This window comes from Piliocolobus tephrosceles, chromosome 20 (genome assembly GCF_002776525.5).
Source record: "Piliocolobus tephrosceles isolate RC106 chromosome 20, ASM277652v3, whole genome shotgun sequence".
In the NCBI taxonomy this organism is placed as follows: Eukaryota; Metazoa; Chordata; class Mammalia; order Primates; family Cercopithecidae; genus Piliocolobus; species Piliocolobus tephrosceles.
Genome location: NC_045453.1, coordinates 41,018,602 through 41,040,594, shown reverse-complemented (window position 1 = coordinate 41,040,594; position 21,993 = coordinate 41,018,602). Strand labels below are relative to the sequence as shown.

Sequence of the window (21,993 nt, the reverse complement as noted above, 5' to 3'; positions counted from 1 at the left end):
AGGTGGTAGGCACTTTGAGGTTGAATGCCCTAGGTAGAAGGGAGAACTCCATCCAAGAGTTTCTGCCAATTTTTATAACCAGATCATCTGTTACTTCAACGGTAAAAGAGAATTCCTCTCTGTTATGGCTTAAATGCCTCATTTTCTTTATGAATCCCTCAAATTGGCACCAAAAGGTTCTTTTCGATTAACAGAATGGCCAGTCATCCTAGATCCTCTGTATTGTTTCCCGATCGTTAGGAGTCACAGGCTCCTACATATATTTTCTGATGCTAAATAGAAAATGCATACACACAGTCTACAAGCACAGTGGTGTGATTAGATGATCAGATGGCAACTAACCCCAAAAGGGGAGCTTGTTTTAAAAATCATTTATTAAATACAACTTTGTGCCAGGAAACTTTCTAGAAAGTTAGCATACATTAACTTATGTATTACTCACAGCAACCTGGTGACTCAAGTATTGCTATTCCCCCTTTACAGATGAAGAAGCCTTCTTGCACATCTAACAGGGTTTTCCAGTGTGTTCAAGGTCATGTGCCAGAGGCAGAATTAAAACCCGGATGTGACCCATGGCTGAGCCCACACTCTATTCTGCCTCCCCTAGAGCCAGCATCCCATACACATTTCCAAGAATCCTGTAAAGCACCCTTTTCTGCATACCAGCCAACATGAATGCAGAAAGAGTTGCTAGTTGTGGTAATAAATATGTCAAATCAATTATCTTTTACATATCTGATATCCTTCGCCATGAGGTGGGCTATGGAAGCCTTCTTTGATTGATAGACTGAAGTAAGTTTTGATACAAAGGACAGTTCTGGCCATTTAACTAAAAAGTGGTAGGGGTTGTAGGGAGAACATATTTGGGGAGCTGTAGAAGTACCCCCACTGGTCAGTAGGAGCATATGAGGAAGTCTTGTCAATCTTTGGCTCTTATACTCACCCAAGTTGCCTGCAGATCTTCCTTTAGTGGTTCTACTAAAAAACAACAATACTTAATTCGCCTCCTGTGGCCATCATAGCCACTTCTCCCACAGCATTACTCTGCCATTGGAAATCCAATGACAAATGGTCCAATCACAACACAGGAGACTGGATTCCAAAGGCTTGAGGGATATCCATATACTGACAGGAAACCTGCACAAACATGTTCACAGGTGCTGGAATATTCCCCTGTCTCATGTGTTCATTTTTCCCTGCTGTCCATGAGAATATTAGCTACTTTCTGGTGCCTAGGATAATGCACCATTCAGAATGTCTCCCGGACTACTGCCTGGCTTAAATGCAGGGAGATGACTTGTCCACAGGGACCTTTCCTCCTCATTTCTCCTTTCTTCAGCATCAGCAGCCACTAATCTTCCAGCACATTCATGCTGCCCCAGTCTCTTCTGTAAGAGAAAGAGAAACACTGCTCTTATCTGTTCATTTGCACTAAGACACCAGAGATTCAAATGTATACCCTATCCTTCCCATTCCATCTCCAACAGGCAGTACTTGTATCATAAAAGAGGGCAATTCTTGACCCAAAGGAATGGTGTGTCATGATGGGGATGGAGGGGAGGTATGGTATTTGGGAAGGGGAAGCCTTCCAGGTGATCCATTCCAGTGGGAACAAATTTGGCCATTCTTGATGCAAATGTTTGCATCACCTAAGCCTCACTTATGCTGGGAGGATTTCAGAATTATTTAATTTTCAGAATGAGCAGTTGAAGACTAGAGAAATACACTAGAAATGAGCTCTACTGATCTAATCTTAACCTGAGGGCAGATATATGCTGGTCACTCTCTCCACCCAGCCCTTACCTCTGGGTCTTTCTTTTGGCATTGCACAGACACTCATGTTGAGACTCCACTATGTACCCAAATGTACAGAGTGTTCTTGAAGCTCTAACTTGCATTTTCTGCCCTTGAGGAGCCAACAATAAGAGGCAACAAAGTGTCACAAGACAGTACATGATTAAAGACAATATAACAAGTGTGTATACTAAGAGGTGCCCTAGGAGTTGAGAGGTGAGCGTGGAAGACCCCCGTAGACTAGCATGATAGGAAAGACTTTCTACATGAAATAGCATAAGAGTGTGTCTTGGAGATTTGAATAAGTGAAAAGAGGGGTGGGTAAGCATGGTAGTATCCAAATATAACCACTCTTAGTTTTTCCCATTCCATGTAGCTCTTCCCATCAACAGGAAGAGTGGCAGCTCACACTATAGTCCTAGTTGGAGTCTGCAGTGACCTATGATCTCACTACTGCATGCCAGCCTGGGCCACATGGCCACATCCTGTCTGTTAAAATAAATAAATAAATAGTCTAGGCACAGTGGCTCCCACATGTATTCCCAGCACTTTGGGAGGCCAAGGTAGGCCAATCACTTAAGGTCAGGAGTTCGAGACCAGCCTGGCCAATGTGGCAAAACCCCATCTCTACTAAAAATACAAAACATTAGCGAGGCATGGTGGTGCGTGGCTGTAATTCCAGCTACTCAGGAGGCTGAGGCACGAGCATCACTTAAACACAGGAGGTGAGGTTGCAGCGAGCAGAGATCACGCCAGTACACTCCACCCTGGGTGATGGAGTGAGACTCTGTCTCAAAAATAAATAAATAAATAAACAAACAAATAAAGGAGGAACCTCTTTCCCCTCCCCTTGAATCTGGCTGCACCTTGTGGCTTGCTTTGACAAATAGAATGAGATGGGAGTAACATTCTGGGACTTCTGGTTGCATAGACCTTAAAAGGACTAGCAGCTTCCACTGCCTCCCCCCTGGAGCCCAGCTGCCATGCAGAAGAGAAACCCATGCTAGGGTACAGAATGATTAGAGCTCATGTGGAGATAGGCCCTGGGAGGTGAGAGAGTGTCTTGGACTTTCCACATAAATAAGCCCAACTGACCTTCCTTAGAGAAGTGCCCAACAAGTCCTGCTAGAAATTCTGACCAATGGAATTGTGAAAAAAAATAAACTGTTGTTGTTTTAAATCACTAAGTTTTGGGTGGTTCATTAAGCAGCAACAGATAAATGAAACAGTAGGATAAAGAGGAGTACATGAGTGATGAACTGCTTTCCACATGAGAAAGTGGCATAAATAAAATGAGAATGAGTGCATATGGTATAAGGGAGCCCCAAACTGTATAAACCAACCTGGCTAGAGCAAGCATTTCAGGTTAACAACTAGAAGAATATAGATTGATAAATCAGGCCCAAATAGCTTTAGTGTGGGAAGGAGATCTTTAAGGCAATCCATGTGATGCCCTCCACAGGAGATGCTGTCAGTGTTGATAGCTCCTTACCTGTCTACATCAGTGTGTACCAGCTCAATGTCCAACCACCAGCACCTGTGTTTCGTTGCCTGGGAGCTTTTTCTTGGCTCCTGGAGCTCACTCTGCTTATGCAACAGGCCAGAAGTCCTGGGGAAATAATGCCAGCAGAGTAGCCCTCAGTCAGTGACTGATGGAATTGGTCTATAAATATTCCAGCTCAGGTGTGTGCTACACTGTTTCCCAGAGCTCGCAGTAGAATTAAATTCCAGGTGCCCACAATGGTAACCTGCTTTATAATACACCTTAATGGTAGCCTTCCCTTCTCGGTCTCTCAACCTCATTCTCCTACTGGTGTTTCCAGAGATCACCTTTCAGTAATACATTACTTGCTTTTGGAGAAATCCAAACTAAGATGCTTTCATTTTGCAGTTAAGAAAAATAAAGCCAGGACCGAGATTACTTTGAGTGGGTGCTATAACAAAACGAACCAAAATATGCAGCTCTTCAAACAAAACAGAAATTTATTCTTGCCATATAAGCAGTCCAGGATGGGAGGGCAGATTCTGCTCCTGGAAGTCTTCTCAGGACCCAGGCCATTGGGGAACTGTTGCCATCCTCAGTACATGGCTCTCGTTAGCATACTTCCCAGCCAGCAAGAAGAAACAGGGAGGTGCAAGTATGAGATGACAATTATGCACATCACTTCTACTTGCATGCCACTGGTGAATGCTTAGTCACATGGTCCTCGTGTCACTGCAAGGGAGGCTGGGAAACGTAGTTCAGCTGGTCGGCCGTGTGCCCAGCAAGAAGAGAATAAATGATGACAAGTGGCAGACAGGAGTCTCTGACCTGGAAGATTAGTTTGTTGCCAAAGTGCCCACAGCTAGTTAGTGGACAAGTGGAACTATAAGCCTTTCTGCACACTATTTTTTCCTTACTCTCCTCACTTGGATTCCAACCAGACTGTGACAGGGCTCACATGTCATGCTGGTATTCTGCAAGGTTCATCTCCCCTCATCACAGAAACAGCAAAGCAGAATAAGCCATTGGACGCCCTCTCAGGCTCAGCCTACATGAGGTTACTCGATTGGACTTTGTGACCAAAGCAAATAGCATAGAGGCCCTATGCTTTCAAAGAGAGCCAGCCAGCTTCACTGCTAGCCCATGTAGCCCCATGATACAGATTTTTAGATGCACCTGTTACTTTACTGACAAACACCAAAACAATGTCTTAGAAACCATACAAACCACACACATCAACAACAATGGGAAGGGTACCCGTATGTGACACTCAACCTGTTGGAATGGAATCCTGGCCAGGAGAGGCAGAGGAAAGAACCGGGGGGCTAGCTGAAATCTATGGATATCAGAGATATTTTCCAGTCATCTCTGAAGAACCTGAACTTGTTTCTGTAGCTTCCAATTATCTACAGGCCGACAAAGCTATTTCTTTTTGAACTCAGTATCACAGATGGAAATGCTAGAAGGTTAAGCCCACCCAGCACAGCTCATTTAAATATTAAAATAGAAGAAAATGAGAGGAGTCAGGTTTATCTAAGTGGATCCTATTCATAACTTTTACATGCTAACCTGAATTTTTCAAATTCACTTTTTGACTGGATTTGGGGTTAAGCTGGCCATATATGTACAAATGGTCATTTAATAAAAAAGGGGGGGCAATGAAAGCAAATGATTTATTGCAAAAATTTGTTTAATGGCCCTGCACTATTCTTTTATGTCAATTTTCAAAAAAATCCTTTATGCTCAATAGAGATTGAACTAAATTTTAAAATCGTTACTCTGCTTTAACCATTCTTTAACTTTTCCCAAAATATGAGGTATATATTTTTTACATGTAGGTTGAAAATTACCAAGGTTTGTTTCATTTAAGTTATTGGACGCAACTCACTATTATATTTCTAATATTTTTGTGCAAGTGAACAAGAGTAACAGTTACCTCTGATTTGAACTCTATACAGTAAGGTGGTACTTTGGATTTTTCCCCCCAACAATTTCCTGTTAGGCTCAAGAAACCTCCCTCCAAATGCAAACCTCAGTCTCAGTTAGTAGACTATGTTGAAAATATGTGTCTAATCACCAAAAAAGCCAAGCATTTATCAGGATAAGCCTTCCAAACGCATCGACTTTAATGGTATCCAGACGGGTTTTCTGGAGAGGGCTCATTAGTTTAGAAAAAAAAATCTCAACATTTCCATGTTCTGTAGCTTTACTTACATAGTCAAAAATACAATCCAAGCTCCTTGCCTTCTTGTTTAGTAGCCATTTTTTTTGCCCATATACTGCCTTGAAAAATAGTCAAACAAACGTAAAGAAGATAACTATCAAGCATAAATGAACTAGCGCCAAAGGGGATAGGTTCGGTATATAAAAATGAGCAACACCAGTGGCTGCAGATTAAGAAATTGAATATATTGGTGTTTAAAATTAGAATGGTTCCCCAAAGGATTGAAAATGTTCCATTTAAGAAAAGAAATGTTTTCAAATCACTCTGCTGACTAGAGGAGTCCGAATCAAAGTCAGAAATTAATAATGGGATACAGACAGAGACCCTAATCATAAATAACAGAGACGATTTTTGTATGTGTAAAAGCCTGCATGGCCCAGCAGTGTCTATAGTTCTATGGGGGAAAAACTAATGAAATGCAAGAAGAAAATGTTAAAAATAGAAATGAATGTGCCCGGTAGAAATGCTATTGTCATACTCTTGTGACACAATGTCTTCTTTTCTGGAAAAGTAATTCTTCCATTGAGCCCAGGCAAGCATTGTATTCATTGTAAAGTTGTATATTTAAACCTGTAGTCTGAAGGGTTTGTCTGTATTTAAAGCGCAATGCTACCCGGGCTCATTAGAGTACCAGGACAAAGCTCTAGCATATTACTGCTTTGACACTTCTCAGAACTCCTAGGTAGTTTTCAGTGGCTTCAAGTACTTAGATTGTCAGCAGTATAGGAAATAGAAAGTAGAATATTGAATGGGTGAGGTGTATATATCAAACATGTGGGAATGTATAGACAGAGAGATAAAGATCCTCCTCAAACATCCTATTATATTGCAGAGGGTGCAGAGCAATTCCAGGGTACATACAGGCTTGGAGTAAACAGAGTTGCAATGTGCAGGTTGCACGAATTAGAGCATCCTGAGTCTCATTCAAGATCAAATCGTTTCTTTCTAGACTTTTTAGCAGGAACAGGCTCTGCTCTGGGTAACAGAAAGATTTAAGAACATAATCGCAGCCATGAAATCTTTAGTGTAAAGACAAGAAGAGCAAGGGGTAAGTGTTTAAATTCAGGCCTGTTTTAACAACAAAATGGCCTCATCCTACAAATGCCTCCTTTCCAGTTTGGGCCAACTCAATTCTTTGACTGAATCTGTGTGTCCTCTCCACAGTTTTGGATAAACCTGTGCTTTCTGGGAAGTTGCTATCAGGATGAGGGTGCGCTGGCTGAAGGTAAAGATAGGAAGGAAGGACAGTGGTCAGGAGGAGGATAGCCCCAAGCCAGGCAGGACAATATCCAGCCAAAATAATTTACCCTGCTTTCTGCTAAACACAATTTATTTTCTTGTATTTATATTTGAAATAAACAATACCTGCATGTGGGGAGAAAAGTGAAAGATTCAAGAAACAGCACAGCGGAAAGTTGGTCTCCCTATAGACCACCTACTTTGGTTCCTTTCCAGTGGCAACTGTGAGCCTTCCTTGCAGATATTTCCATGCACAAATTGTCACTCAATTTAAATTCATGACCTTGAAAAACACAGCTCCCCATCCCTATCCAGCCCCTGCCAGCACCCAGGTCTTCTCTTCCCCTTCAGGTCGTTCTTCACCCAGCCCACTCCCCAACGTATTTCTTCATCTTGGGGTACCTGACAGACGACCTGCTGACACCCTGATGACTCAGGCGCGCTTCTTTTTATATATATATAAGGGTTAGAGTTATTACTTAATGATAATTACTTATTTTACACATTGTCGTCTGCTGATGTTTAAAAGATAGGAAGACATTTGTCAGGGCGGGCGCCTGAGGCTCTCAGAGGACTCCAGGAGACCCTGCCAAAACGTTTCCAAACTGAATAGTCATTGGGCTGCCAGATAATTCAGAAACTATTTGTATGAGCTGTTTATCAAATTATTAACCGCACAGATGTTGTTTGGCTGAAGAGCAGCTGAATCCCCTCTCTGGCAGCCGCGGAGACAAAGGTCTCCAGGAATAATTGGAGATGTGCATGGAATATTAAATTAATTTACTGCTCTTAATTCTTATGCAAATTTTGACCTCCGATGGCGCCTATCAATTACCCCGCGCGCAGTGAAAGCGAAAGCGACAGTTTCTTTTCTTCTCTTTGCTTTTTTTTTTTTTTTTTTTAAGAACTCGAAGAAGGAAATATTTGCGATAAGCAGGCGGTAGTAGCACTTCGTAACTGGAATTATTTAATTGAATCTTCAAGTTTTTAGGGATGTCCGTAGAGGATAAAACCCCAGTGCTCAGGGGAGAGGGTGGGAGAGTACAGGGGGCGGAGGAATTTGTTGGTTTGACTGCACACCTGTGGTCGGCGAGAAAATACCAGCCACGAGCAGGGACCAGTGATGTCGAATAAAACATTGGCTCGTAGGCGGACGCGGGCCTTGGGAATCGCACTAGCTCAGCGTTAGCCTCGGGTTTCACCAAAGACTGCGATTCGAAGGGAGTCGCGTTTCCGCAAACTGCATCGCTAGGGGCCTGGCGTGGAAGCGCCTCTGCGCGACTTTCCTCCACCGCTGCCTGCAAGGGAGGCTCTGGCTTCCATTTACTTTTTTTGGGGGGGTTTTAACCTTAGAAGGTTCCTGCTTTTACAACCGCTAAACCCCAAAACCTTTTTTTCTTTTTGTTCTTTGTAAAACCAAACCACTACGCTGTGCGTTCATGTTCAACTCTATTGAAATCCCGGGTGGGCCGAAATAAGATTTAATTGTCTCCTGCGTGGGGAATTGACACCCACTTTCTCCCCTGAATTGAGCAAACACCAGGGCTTTGTCTGAGCTTGTGGCTTAAAGGCCGTGCGGTTTCTGCACCCGGTTGGGGGGCTTGTAAGACCGGAGGTCTCCAAGTCTTTCATCATGTTTCTAATAAGGAAAACCAAATCGGGCCCATAATGTCATCAGCCCCGGCCCGACCTCGCCCGGACCTCGGCAGCCCGATGATGTCGCCAGCGGCCCCGGCGCAGCCACTACGCGCCGCCTTTCAGCTCCTTGCTGTCCCCACAAAAGCCAGACAACAATATCAATTAATCATGCAGCGGGCAAACAAGGAGATTTACCCCGCGACAAACAGCCCCACCGAGAGCCGCTGAATGGGCGTGATTAGCATGTGAAAAGGCGAGCAAAACTCCGCGGTTCAACAGCTAAAGAGCAATTTGATGGGGCTGGGATGGGGAAATTACTTGATTAGCTTCCGTCGGAGGAGAACACGGTTACAGCCCCTCGGCCGGGAATCCGACAGGGGAACAAAACGCGCTGGTAAACACGGAGACGTGCGGGGAGCGCAGGCGAGGGAGGGAGCCCCGGGGCCGGCATCGAGAAGCGATCAGGGTGGGGGCAGAAATATCTGGCATAAGGGCTGACCCGCCAGCCCCCGCCAAACCCCGACCACCCTCACCTAGGGCTCCTGGGCCGGGATCGGGCGGACCGAAGACTTCACCCAGAGCTGGAGGTCGACCTTAATTTAAAGCGCTGCCCCGGCTCTGGCCCCGAAAGACAGTGAGAGGCGCCTGCGGGGGGAAAGGCCCACCCACGCTGTCCCTGGAATCTCCTCCAGTGTCCCCAGGGACGCAGTCCGCCGCCGCCAGCTCCAGGGGCTCGGGCCCTAGGTTGGAGTAGCCTCGCGAGCGGCTCGGCAGTTCCACCGGGTAGCTCAGCGCTTCCGTTTGCGCAGGCAGCTAACTGTGGAGCCGGGCAAGACGTGTTTTCCCGCCCCTTCGAATTTAACCGCACAGTTCCTGCCTTCTGGAAAAGGTGCCACGATTGGGCTTGGGCTTGGCCTTGGGCAAGAAAGGGTTCCTCGGTTACGCCACCGTGGGGACGTAGATGGGAGATGGAACACAGCCCCCTAGATGCGTGCAGGGGCCAGAGGCTCGCGGGGGTGGGTGGGGGCGGAGTGCGGCGCGGGGTGAGGGCGCGACCGCCTTGGGGCAGGGGCGGTGATGGAGCAGCTCCGGGCTCTCCCTGGGCTCGATTGAACAGCCCCAGGCCGGCCGCCTTGGATCCTTGGAGGCGGATACGCAAGGCCAGATCTGGCGGCATGGCCCATTGGGCATCGCGGTATCTTCCCCAGCCCTGGAGGGCCGTGCTGAAGGCCCACGGCCGATGTTTTGCTTTAGGTATACTTGGGCCTCGCAATTGAGCTGTTTGCGAACAGAGACCCGGCGAATCGCCAAGGAGCGGCGCGGCTCAGCCTTCCCACTTCAAGGCCAAGTGGAGAGTGAAGACACGCTGAGTCCCCCTGCTACCTATCATGCCATCTTAAGCGGGCAGCGACACCTTACCCGGAAAAGACCCTGGAGCTAAAGCCTGCGCCTACACCAGAGAGGGGAATTTAAGTTTCCCACTCTCGACGTGTCTGGAACCTTCCCTCTAGCCGCGTACCCACAACCCCCTGCTCCCTGGCTCCTCCCAGTGTCAAGGAAGGGGAAAGACTCCCATCCTGTCCCCAAAGTCTCCGACTAACTCGCTCCAGGTCACGGGACCCACTAAGAGAGCCTTTCTAGCTCATATTCCGAACAGGGGGCAGCGGCGGCCCTTCGGGATCTGGAGAGGAAGAATTTAACGCGGCCTTCCTGAAGTACATTCACACAAATATAAGAAAGACTTCAACGCACAGAATCGCCAAAGCCCTTGCCGTCTTAAATAAATCCTGCCCCTTGGCACAGAAGAATTGAGAACCAAGGAGTCAACTCCTATTTTATAAGAAAAAAAGCGGGGGGAGGGAGGAAGGGAGTGGATAGCCCCCACTGAGCGTAACAATTGTCACTCAGTTGAACAGTGTCAATTAACAAACCGCAGCTCTGGCTGACTTCAAAAGGCTTAATTCTTTTTGAAATGTCTGAGGTGATGGGTGTGCAGCGAACCCCAGCTCGCCGGTCGCTGCTCACCCCGCTCGCCTCTCCCTCTGGACTCGGTGCTGAAGCCCCAGTGCGGCTCCCTCCTCTTCTGTCCGCAGCTGTACCCGGAAGCTCTGACTCCCGGCTTGGCGCCTGTGCTGAGAGCGGAGAAGGACGTCGCGGCGGGCAGGCCTGGACATTGGTGTGCAGAGTGTAGCGGCTGAGTGTAGCGGCTGGTCTGGCCCTGGGAACCCCAGACCCGCGAAGCTGGAGGGCGCACTCCCTGGCTGCAGAGCCCCAAACCCGCTGCGCTATCCAAACGTTCCAACGCTGCAAGCAATGTGGCGGGACACACCGAAATGCGTGTCTCGCACACCCGCCCATCTTTCTCTGCTCAACACGAAAGCGCCTTGTGGCTCGAAGCGCTTCCTTGGGGTGGCTGGGGCTGTGCATTTTAATTCCAAAGTCAAGAGGTTGAACCACCTCAAAGTTGGCGGGTGGAGGGGGCGGTGGCAGGGAACTAGGTGGCTGGATGCCTTTGCTTGCGGGGTGGCAGGGCTGTTCCTACCAATAGCCACGGCTCGGGGCTGGCTTTGTAGATATTTTTCCAAGTTCTGCCCGGTGCCCATCATATTGCCCTGAAAAGCAAAAGAGGCCGCTGCAATTTATTCCAATGGGCGGCTTTTAAGAAGCTGGCAATTTGAACCGGCTGGGTGTTATTTAGTGCAATATGAAATCAAATGATCCTATTTCTCAAATAACAGTGTCTGTGAGGAGAAGTGAATCCTCTGAAAGGGTAATTGTCTGCTGATGCTGTTTCCCATTATACCCGATCTTGGCCTAAATGGTGTTCGGCAGCGGGGCGGAGAGCGAGGGGTGAAATCAAGGTGCGCCAACTCGCGCTCAGGAGACAGGAAAAGGTAGCACCGCTGGCGTCCTGGCACGTCGAACAAACAATGCCACCCCACGCGTCACTAATCGACTCATCTTGCAGGTGTCCGAAATCATTATTAGACGTGAGTGATCTTGCGGACAGGAGTATAAGGCTAACTCTTACTCCTTTCGCAACTTTGGGAATTGTTAGTCTCCTGGCATCAGTCACGCAGCAGACTGATGATAATCTGGGAAATAAAATCCAGTTTGGCGTCCCTTATCCCACACCCTCCCCGACTCCATGTCATTGCTGAGACGCTCAGTCCTTTCTTCCAAGGACTCACTTCTGTCTAGGACCTTCCCAGTCCAGCTTCTGGAAAACAAATGTAATTCCTAGGAAATATAATGCGTCCACCAGGCGCACATTATTAATGCTATAATGTGTGCCACCTTTGGGAGAAACAGGTTGGTCCTGGGCTTTTAAATTGTTCCCCGTGGGCCCAGCCACCGTTTTTGGTGGAACCAGATGTAAGGGGGTCAGTTTGTGTCTGAGAAAAGCACAGATGAGGAGCAAATTTAAGGAATGATTTTCATAACAAGGACAAAAGCTGCATGCCGGAACCAGCGCGTTGGCCTTTGGTCACGTCAGTACCCCAGGTAGAGCTCAGCAATAATATCAGAGGCTGCTTCTCCTTAAAATGACTCCGGGCTGCAAAGGCAACCACAAGCAAAACCTTGTCCATAAAACCCTCTTTAGTTACCACTAACGCACCTTGAGGGGAGTAGCCTCCTCTTTAGGGCCTGAGGGCCAGGACAGAGAGGTGCGGGCCCCTGGAGAAAGATGCAACCAGGTCTGCAGCCGCTGGGGGTCCAGGACCCAGGGCAGCTTGGGAGCACTTCTCCTCTATCCCCCATCCCCCAACCCCTGACTTTACCCCTGTTTTTTTCCTAAGAAGGGTTTTGTGTGTTCCAAATATCCAGGAATTACAGTCACAACCTACATCCTCTGCTAATTTGGGGCATTTCAGGCTGAGCCTCCTAGAACCAATTTGTGGCTTGTTTCTGCTCTAGCTAGGCAGGTTTTGTTTACATATTCTCTCTGGGTATTTTGAGAGGACACACACAGACAGACAGACAGACACACACACACAGGCCCACACACCCACACGCATATATTTTTTCCATACTGTGACCTCTGTTTACAAGCCTGTTTGGTTGTTCTTGATTTTCCCCTTAATTGGTGTTACCTCCAAATATCTGGAGGAGCTGGGAGAGAAATGGTCACGCCTGCAGATCCAAGGAGCCCAGCCTAGGAAGCTTCTACCTCTGTCTAGGAGGAAGGTTCTGCCACTGCACCTGGAGTCCGAGGCACCGGACACCAGGCGCGCCGTTCCGGCGTTCTCTAGGGCCTCTCTGGCTGAAGGAAAGCAGGCAGCCTAGGTTCAGCCCGCGGCGTCCCCTTTCGAATGCCATTTCCCAGCTGAAAATCCAGCCAGCACAAGCTGGACACCGAGCCCTCTGGAGCCCTGGTCAGGACGCTTTAATTTTCACCCTCCCGCTCTGGGCCTGAGCATCCCTCCAGGGTGTTGCTTCCTAGGGTCTTCTGGGAACATCCCTACCTCTCCAGGACCTGCCCTCCTCGGGCTAAAAGTCCAGCCCTTCGATGCGGTCGTAGACTAAGAGGCTCCCTGTGTCCCGCAAGTGGTTTCTCGAGCGTACCCCTCTGAGGCTGCCGCCCCCGGAGCAGACCTGGCTCTGCACAGCACCAAAGCAACCTCCTACCTGGCCCGGGGCAGGACTGCGCCGCGGCGGCGGGGACAGTGCGAGCGCCGCTGGCCCCTTCACCCGGCGCGGGCCCTGCGCTCACACTTCTTCCAGCATAAGGAGTGGCCACGCCCGAGCCCCCCTACCCGACCCCTTCAGGAGAAAAGACTGACGGCTAGGAGTCCCTCCAGTAACCTCAGTTTAGGCCGGGGTTTCGCGCCTCCCCTAGGAATCCGGCTGGAAACCCCGGAGACTCTGCGGCTAGAGTTTTGTGGGCGTCTCTCCGCCTCCCAGCAGCTTCGTGCTCTAGCAGGCTTCATCCACCCCTTCTTCCCCCGGACTTGCCTGAACCCCGCCGAGCACTAGGCAAGGCCGGGGTCTGCGGACTGGGGAAAAGAAGGGACTTTGGGTGGCCCAACCCGACCGCCACCTCGGCCCGGCCTGCGGGGAAACCCCACAAAGCCAAGGCGCGGGGTGGGGGCGGAGAGCGGGATCCAGAGAGAGACCCAGAGGGACGCGCCTTCCCCCCAGGGGTCTCCGGATCCTAGGGACTCTCTCAGAGAAAAGAGGAATTTTTAAAAACAAATCTTCCCTTGCCTGAGGCCGTTTTCCAGCCTTCTACGCGCCTTTGCTGAGGAAAGAGTCAATGGCTCGCCCTGCTCATCGGCTCAGACCAGAGCTACCCTGAGTCCACACCTCTCCTCGGCTCTGCAAGACACCCCTTCCGCCACCCCTAGTCCCACCGTCCTCCCCTCTCCAGGCCCACTGACCTTAGGAAGGCGCAGACCCACCGCTCGCCAAGCCTCGCCCCGCACTGTGCACCGGAAGAGCGGGTTCCGAGCGCAGCCGAGACCGGTTAGCTGGTCGGCGTCGGCTGGGCTGCCGAGGCGGCGCAGAGCTCCCCTCCCCCACACCTTATAATTTAATCACACGCGATATTAAATTATCAAGCTGCTCGTTAATCATCACGCGAGTTATTGGGACTGAACACGCCGCCGCGTGTTTTGACAGCCCAGAACCATTCGCGGGGGTCGGGGTGTGTCTGGGTTTGGGGAGTGGGGGATGTCTAGCCACTCTCGAGAAACACTACGAGCCCCACGCGGGCTGATGGAGCCTCTTGCCTGGAAAAACATGTGGAAACGCGCAGGCTGGGCGTCAGAGTTTGGTTGAGGGTCTGTCAAAGGCCCAAACGTAACCCTTCCAGGCCACTTTCCTTAATATTTGGATTTTGATCACGATGATGAAGACAGCCGGTGGCGTGTGATCAACAGCATCTTAATTTGCAGTTTTTCAGGAGGGTGAATTTGACCTGCCTCTGTGCATCTTCATTGCCCAGTGTTGACGGTATGAAGTTAATTCGGTTGAAATGCAGATGGAGTCAGATCACTGAAGTCATTTCAAAGAATAACTTTTCCCTAGTTCAAAGGGCCTCTCTTGCCTTTCACATACTACAAATGTGGTGAGAGAGACATAAAGAATTTTTAAAATTAAATTCTTAATTCGAGGCATTCATTTTTAGAATGATATACCCGTTTCGCCCTAAAGTGGTTAGAACCTGGTTTTATTTTCTAGGGTTTTATTTTTCCTTTTCTCTATTTCAATTAAAGGAATCTCTTTAAATGAATAAACCAATTAAATGAAACTTCTTATGATTTCATTCCATACAATAGAAGAAACAAATGCTCATTAAAAGTTTTCTTAGTGGCACAAAGGAGAGTAATTAATTCTCAGCATTCACACCTTCACACCAGCAAAATGATAAACAAGAGGGAAAACATCCCCCACCTCTGGAAGAGGTAGTGTAGATGTGAATCTGCAAACCAACTTAAAAAAAATATATACCTAGTTTGAAATTAGTCTTTGGAAGAAATGTAATTCCCAAATTAAGTCTCTTCCCACCTTGGCATAAGCCAAGGCTAGTTTTCAGCAGAAGACCAGTTCCTCTGGGAAAGGGCTGTGAATTTCACTAAGTTGGTAAGTCAAGTTTTCTACACAAATCAGAGATCAAATCAAGTTGTTTTCCCTTTTTAAAATATAAAGTATAAACAAATACCAAACTGGGGCATGTTCTAAATCCTCAGCAGCTAAATTGCATTTAACTTTTCTACCAGAAAATGTGATCAATGTAGTAAGCCAATAAGTACATAAATACTACCCCCGCTTATGTTTTATCGCAGAATATCATTGATAATATTAAATGTGTCCAAGACCACTCATGAGTTATTTTCTCTTCTATTAATCTGTTGTCTGCATTTTTCTACCCTCTCCACTAACATACAAAGAGATGGGTATCAAAACTCAACACACACACATACTGCTAGGTGAAATTCATACATCCTAGAGAAGCTAGTGCAGAGGGAGAAAAGCCATAATATGGATGTGATATTTTTTCATAAGCCAATGGAGAAAAATATATTGACTATCTTTATCCAGGCAGTTCATGCCTGCATATGCTCTGCAATGACAGGGACATTTGTTGTCAGGGACTGAGAGACGGCTTTCAATGCCAGGATCTTTTTCTGGTAAAAGTGGGCCATTGGCTAAAAAACTGTATCTGAAGACTTTGTTTTAAAACTGGAGATTTTGAACATAACCTGAATTATCCAGACAACATGGTTTGGTGAACTTGACAATCATGTACTTCAAGACTACATGAGAAGCTTTTGAAAATAATTAAAACATAAGGTTTTGTTGAATAGAGTCACCAAAAATGGGAAAAAATAATTCCTTCCATTCATTTGCCTATTTTCTTCATTGTACTGTTTTTGCACAGTCACCCATTTGATGCTCACTGGAATGCTAAAAGTGTGAATTCGAGATGAGAATTTATCTCCACTCCTGAGGCTCAAGTTACGGAACTTGTTCATCACTAGAACAAAAGCAAGAACCCACATTTCCTGACTCCTAGTCCAGTGCTCTCTCCAAATAGCTAACATAAACATGTGATTTGTTCTTTTTCATAGGCCCTCCCTATCACTAAATAAGATTGAACTCTTTAATTCTCTGAAGCTCTGTCAGAATGTAGCAAGTTTAGAAAGCACTCTTGTCTAGGTGTCAGTTCAGCCGTTAGTTATAACTTTGTGACCTTGAACAAGTCACTCACTTACTTTAGTTGGGTTCCCCTAGAAGTCAGCCCTGAGCCACAGATGAGTGGAAATAGATTTTTCAGGAGGTGATCTCAGGAAGCAACACAGTAGGGAGAGTAGGGAAAAGAAACAGAGAAGGGGAGGGAGCAATACAGAATGAATTACCTAGTAAGTTACCATTTTATGCAACTGGAATTTAATACTACTAGAGAAACCTTGGGAGGCAGTGTAGACACCTGCATGAGGGACAAGGGAATTGTAGTATCCAGTCATTGGTTGAGGACTTCTGGGATGGGCATTATTTGCCCACACTGTAGGGTTGCCTTACAGGAGGCGAAGAAGACATTGGCCAAAGAAAGACCTTAGGTAAAGAGTCATAGATGCTGGGAGTTGGATGGTGGGCCAATGTGGATGGATATGGTAAGTCCCATTGTGTTTTCCAAAAACAGCTGCATTTGTATCTCCCAGCCCACGTGTTCTTTTGCAATTGACTTTGCCACTCTCCCATCAAGAAGTGGGACTTAGTTTTCTACCCTTTGCATCTGGATGGGCCCTGTGACTGTTTTGACCAGTAGAACACAGTGAAATTGACATTGTACTAACTCCAGTGTGGGTGTTAACTGGCCAACAGCTTCCATTTCTTGTTTCTTGGAATGCTGGCTCTTGGGGCACTCCCTCTTAGAACGCAGCCACCATGCTGGAGACAGATCAGGTGAGCGTGCAGTTCAACAGCCCTAGTTGAACTCCCAGCTGACTGCCAGCATTAGCCACCAATGTGGAGTGAGCAATCACCATGGGAATGAGTCATCTTGGATGTCCAGCCCAGCAGAGCCTTCAGAAGACTGCGGCTTTCACATCTGACTTAAACACATTAGAAATCCTGCGATGGTTAGTTTATGTATCAACTTGGCTAGGCTATGGTACCCAGTAACTTGCTGTGAAGGTATTTTACAAATGTAGTTAACATCTAAAATCAGTTGACTTTAAGTATTAGAGATTATCCTCAGTAATGTAAATGGGCCTCATCTGATCAGTTGAAGGCCTTAAGAGCAAAAACTGAAGTTTCCTGGAGAAGAAATTCTGCCTCAAGATTGCTGCAAAACTCCTGCCTGCATCCCCAGCTTGCCAGCCTGTGCTACAGATTTCAGATTTGCCAACCCCTGCAATTACATGATCCAATTCCTTTAAATATGTATCTATATATGGTATACATATACAGGGTATATGTATACACACATACATATATATACATACACACATATATACATATATACACATATACACATGTGTACATATATATATATACACCTATGTCTATAATTGGTTCTTTTTCTCTGGAGAACTCTGGCTGAAAAGGATCCAAGCCAAGAACCATCCGAGTAAGCCCAGTAAACCCGCAGAACCGTAAAGTAATAAAAAGCCATTGTTTATCACACAGCAATTGATGATGAGAATAATCAGAACAGGAAGTGACATTGTCCACTCTGCTTCTCTGTACCTCAGTTTCATCATCTCTGTAGTGAATATCTTGTCCTAGATTGACATTTTAGCTCTTTCGAACTTTCTTGCTCTCAAATTCCCAAGACTCATCAATGAGGTGGACTATTCTGCTGTCATTACATTGATAATACATATTTTGTTAACATCAAGCTGAAAAAAAGAAATAATGAATAAAGAATTAAATAAGATAAGATGGACAGATTACTAAATTATAAAAATTGTGGCGGCCGGGTGCGGTGGCTCAACGCTGTAATCCCAGCACTTTGGGAGGCCGAGACGGGTGGATCACGAGGTCAGAATATCGAGACCATCCTGGCGAACACGGTGAAACCCCGTCTGTACTAAAAAATACAAAAAGCTAGCCGAGCTAGGTGGCGGGCGCCTGTAGTCCCAGCTACTCGGGAGGCTGAGGCAGGAGAATGGCGTAAACCCGAGAGGCGGAGCTTGCAGTGAGCTGAGATCCGGCCACTGCACTCCAGCCTGGGCGACAGAGTGAGACTCCGTCTCAAAAAAAAAAAAAAATTGTGGCACCTGAAGAGGTTATAATTAAACAGTTGGTAGGTTAAGGTAAAAGTGGTTTTATTCTTCTTTATTAAGTTGCTTAAATAAACCTGAAATATGTCTGTGGTTTTATGATGAGAGAGTTTTTATTGGCGCTTTTGCGAAATAATGGCAATTACGTTGTCTATGGGCTTTCTACAGAAAGAGGTAAGCATTTTCATAAATAATGTTGCCAAAATATTCCAGAAATCAGGTTGAATATTGCAATAGAGAAAAAAACATGAGGTCCAATTATTTTCCTACTGTTCGAATACCCAGGTGCATTTTCTGAGATTTGAGGGGTCATGGGAATCTTTGTATTTCTTTTCCTTCCCCATAGCAGATAACTCTTGTTCTTTCTGCTTTTTTTTATTATTGCCCAAAGATAATGATGTCACAATTTCAACATGTTTATTAGAAATTTATTCCTATAGAGAAATTCCGCTCTGAAATATTCAAGGAAGCTTAAGAAAGGGAAGCAATTAAAGAATGTTGGAGAAGTGGCCAGGCGCAGTGGCTCAAGCCTGTAATCCCAGCACTTTGAGAGGCCAAGGTGGGCAGATCACGAGGTCAGGAGATCGAGACCATCCTGGCTAATACGGTGAAACCCCGTCTGTACTAAAAAAGTACAAAAAAATTAGCCGGGCATGGTGGCGGGCCCCTGTAGTCCCAGCTACTGGGGAGGCTGAGGCAGGAGAATGGCGTAAACCCGGGAGGCGGAGCTTGCAGTGAGCAGAGATGGAGCCACTGCACTCCAGCCTGGGCCACTGAGCGAGACTCTGTCTCAAGTAAATAAATAAATAAATAAATAAATAAATAAAAAAGAATGTTGGAGAAGGAATCCCATGGAGTGTTAGAGTGCAAAGTGGTAGAAAATTTCAACTTACTGCTATCTTCATTGCTCTACACACCTTGCAATATCCAGTTGGCCTGAGGCTCTCACTTAATTTCATATTGTCACTTCTAGACCACAATTTCATTCCCTCTATTTGTTTGTTTGTTATGTTTTTAAGAGATAGGGTCTCGCTATGTTGGCCAGGCTGAAGTGCAGCAGGGGCTGTTCACAGGCACGATCATAGCTCACTGCACCATTGAACTCCTGGGCTCAGCAATTCTCCCAACTAACTGAGACTATAGGCATAGGCCACTGTGCCTGGCCCCTCTACCTTCTATTTAAAATTCATCCCATTAACTTCAGGTTCTGCCTGGGGATAAAAGACAGTTGGAAAGAGCATTGCTGTCATCTTACAACAACAAAGGCCAGAAAGCCAGTAAGCATGTCTGTTGTTGAAGGCACCAGAGTAGGAATATCACAAGGCAATCAACCGGCCCAAGACTTAGGTTCAGGGTGAGACCTCCTGTGCGTGCCCAAAGCCCTCCATCTGACAGCTTCTGAGTGTATACACCAAGTTCTTCAGTGAAATCTGGAGCATGGAGAGGAAGTTGACCAGTTTCCCTTTAAGCAGGGTAGTATATTCTAGTAGTCCTATAATAGGTCTTAAAATCAATCTCAGTCCTCCAACATTCTTTCCACAATTATTCTTTATAGAGTTGTTTTGGCTGTTAGAAATAGCTTGTCAATTTCTTAAAAAAAAAAAAAAAACCACCTGCTGGGATTTTGATAGGGAGTTTGTAGAATTTCTCAATCAATTTGGAGAGAATTGACATCATAACAATATTAAGTGTCCTGACTCATATTTCTCTCCATTGATTTAGATCTTCTTTCATCTCGCTTAGCAATATTTGCAGTTTTCAGTGTGCAGTTCTTTCACATCTTTTGTCAGATTTGCCCCTAAATATTTCGTGGTTTTTGATGCCATTGTAAATGGTATTTTAAATTTTTCAATTTCCTGTTGTTTGTTGCTGGTATGTAGAAATACAGTTGATTTTTATATATTGGTCTTTTATCCTACAACCTTGCTAAACCCACTTATTAGTTCTCTGCAAGGCAGTAGAAACCAGAATGACACAGCCTGGTTTCCCTCCTCCCCATTATCCTCTAAGAGGACATTTGTCATGCAGATGACCATGGGTTACCCTCTACTTCTCTGTCTTCTGCAGGGCTTGGAACAAGAGAAGCAACCTCTCCAAGCCTCAGGATAATAATGCTCACCTTGCCATGCTACAGTTAGGAGTAATAAGAGCCTATATGTTGAAAGCCCAGCCAAGGCCTGAATCATAGCACTCAGTATATGTCAATGTCCTTTGATTAATATTCTAAGTTCTCCATGGAAACTTCTTTTGTGCTCCCAAGTGCTAAATACCCTTGTCCAAGTGTTCAAAACATCCTCACTTGTTGGCCTATCATGACATGCTCCATTAAGGAACTACAAATTATGTTTTTAGTTAATACACATGTTGTTTCTAAATAGCAGATGCTGTCAGAGTTCATTTCTCCTTTCTTACCCTGCAGGTTACCTTCATAGTGTCTGTACAGTCCAGGACATCCTCCACCTCTCTGTTTGAGGGTGTTCTCTGGTGCTGGGACTACTTGGGAGATTGCAAGCAAGACTGGAAATACTAGAGAGTTGCCTTAGTTCAAGTTGCTGTAACAGAATATGTTAGACTGGGTAACTTATAAACAACAGGAAACTAGAGTGCTCACAGTTTTGGAGGCTGGGAAGTTCAAGATTGAGGCACCAGCAGATTGGGTGTCTGGCAAGGACTCACTACTTCACCGATGGCATCTTCTTGCTGCATCCTCACATGGTGGAAGGGCAAAAGGGGCAAACAGGCCCCCTCAGGCCTCTTTTACAAGAGCACTAATCCCATTCATGAGGGCTCTGCCTCCCAAAAGCACCACTTCTTAATATCAAAACACTGGGGGCCGGGCGGGTGGCTCATGCCTGTAATCCCAGCACTTCGGGAGGCTGAGGTGGGCGGATGACTCGAGGTCAGGAGTTCAAGGCCAGCTGGATATTGCAAGGTGTGTAGAGCAATGAAGATAGCAGTAAGTTGAAATCCTTACTGGCCAACATGGTGAAACTCCGTCTCTACTAAAAATATAAAAATTAGCTGGGTGTGGTGGTGCATGCCTGTAATCCCAGCTATTCGAGAGGCTGAGGCAGGAGAATCACTTGAACCCGGGAGGCAGAGTTTGCAGTGAGCCAAGATCGCATCATTGCACTCCAACCTGGGCAACAAAGCAAGACTCCATCTCAAAAAAAAAAAAAAAAAAAAAAAAACCCTGGGGATTGAATTTCAACATATGAATTTTGGAGTAATGCAAACATTCAGACCACAGCAGGAGTTAACCTAAGGAGCAACCCTTCATCAATGAGTGGTGGGAGTGGATAGATTCAAAAGCCTACTTTCTCATCCCTCAGTCAAGATGATTCTGTTCCATCCTTACATAGTCCCTTAGAGGTCCCCAGCTGAATTGAGTCACAGCTGTCCTTAGTGGTAACCTGCCCATTAAGGTCTCTTAAATCTGCTTCCTTCCCTTCTATGTCTCATGGTCCCTGTCTCTCAACCACTTCCTGGGATAACCTCCAAAATAAACTAGTTATGCCCCTAAACCTTGTCTTGGGATCTGCTTTGAGAAATCAAAAACAAGATAGGTCATTTGACAAATGATCAAGGTAGTTAGTAGCAGAACTAGAATTAGAACCCAGTTCTTCTGGTTCTAGACTATGTTCTTTAGTCTTACCAGATGTGGGAGTAATGCACTTGAAGCAATGATAACACAGAATCCAGCAGTATATAATTGGACACTAATAGCCCAGCACTGCCTCTGCATTCCATGCTTGTATCCTAAGGCTGGTATTAGGAATTATTCTTCTGAGTGGATTCAAGTAGCAACATAATCAGCAAATGATTGAAGGGGCAACTGACGTGCGGGTCACTGAAGCCAAGAAGGGATAATTTTTTAAAGATAA

General features: G+C 46.2%; 1 long non-coding RNA gene across 1 annotated transcript; it reads right to left on the bottom strand.

The window, feature by feature from the left end:
* Positions 1-360: 360 nt before the first annotated feature.
* On the bottom strand, positions 361-9,097 carry LOC111526243. The gene is made up of 2 exons (XR_002726306.1): positions 8,912-9,097; positions 361-1,388 (listed from the first exon to the last, which is right to left on the bottom strand). It is a non-coding gene; the product is annotated as an uncharacterized LOC111526243 (long non-coding RNA).
* Positions 9,098-21,993: the final 12,896 nt, after the last annotated feature.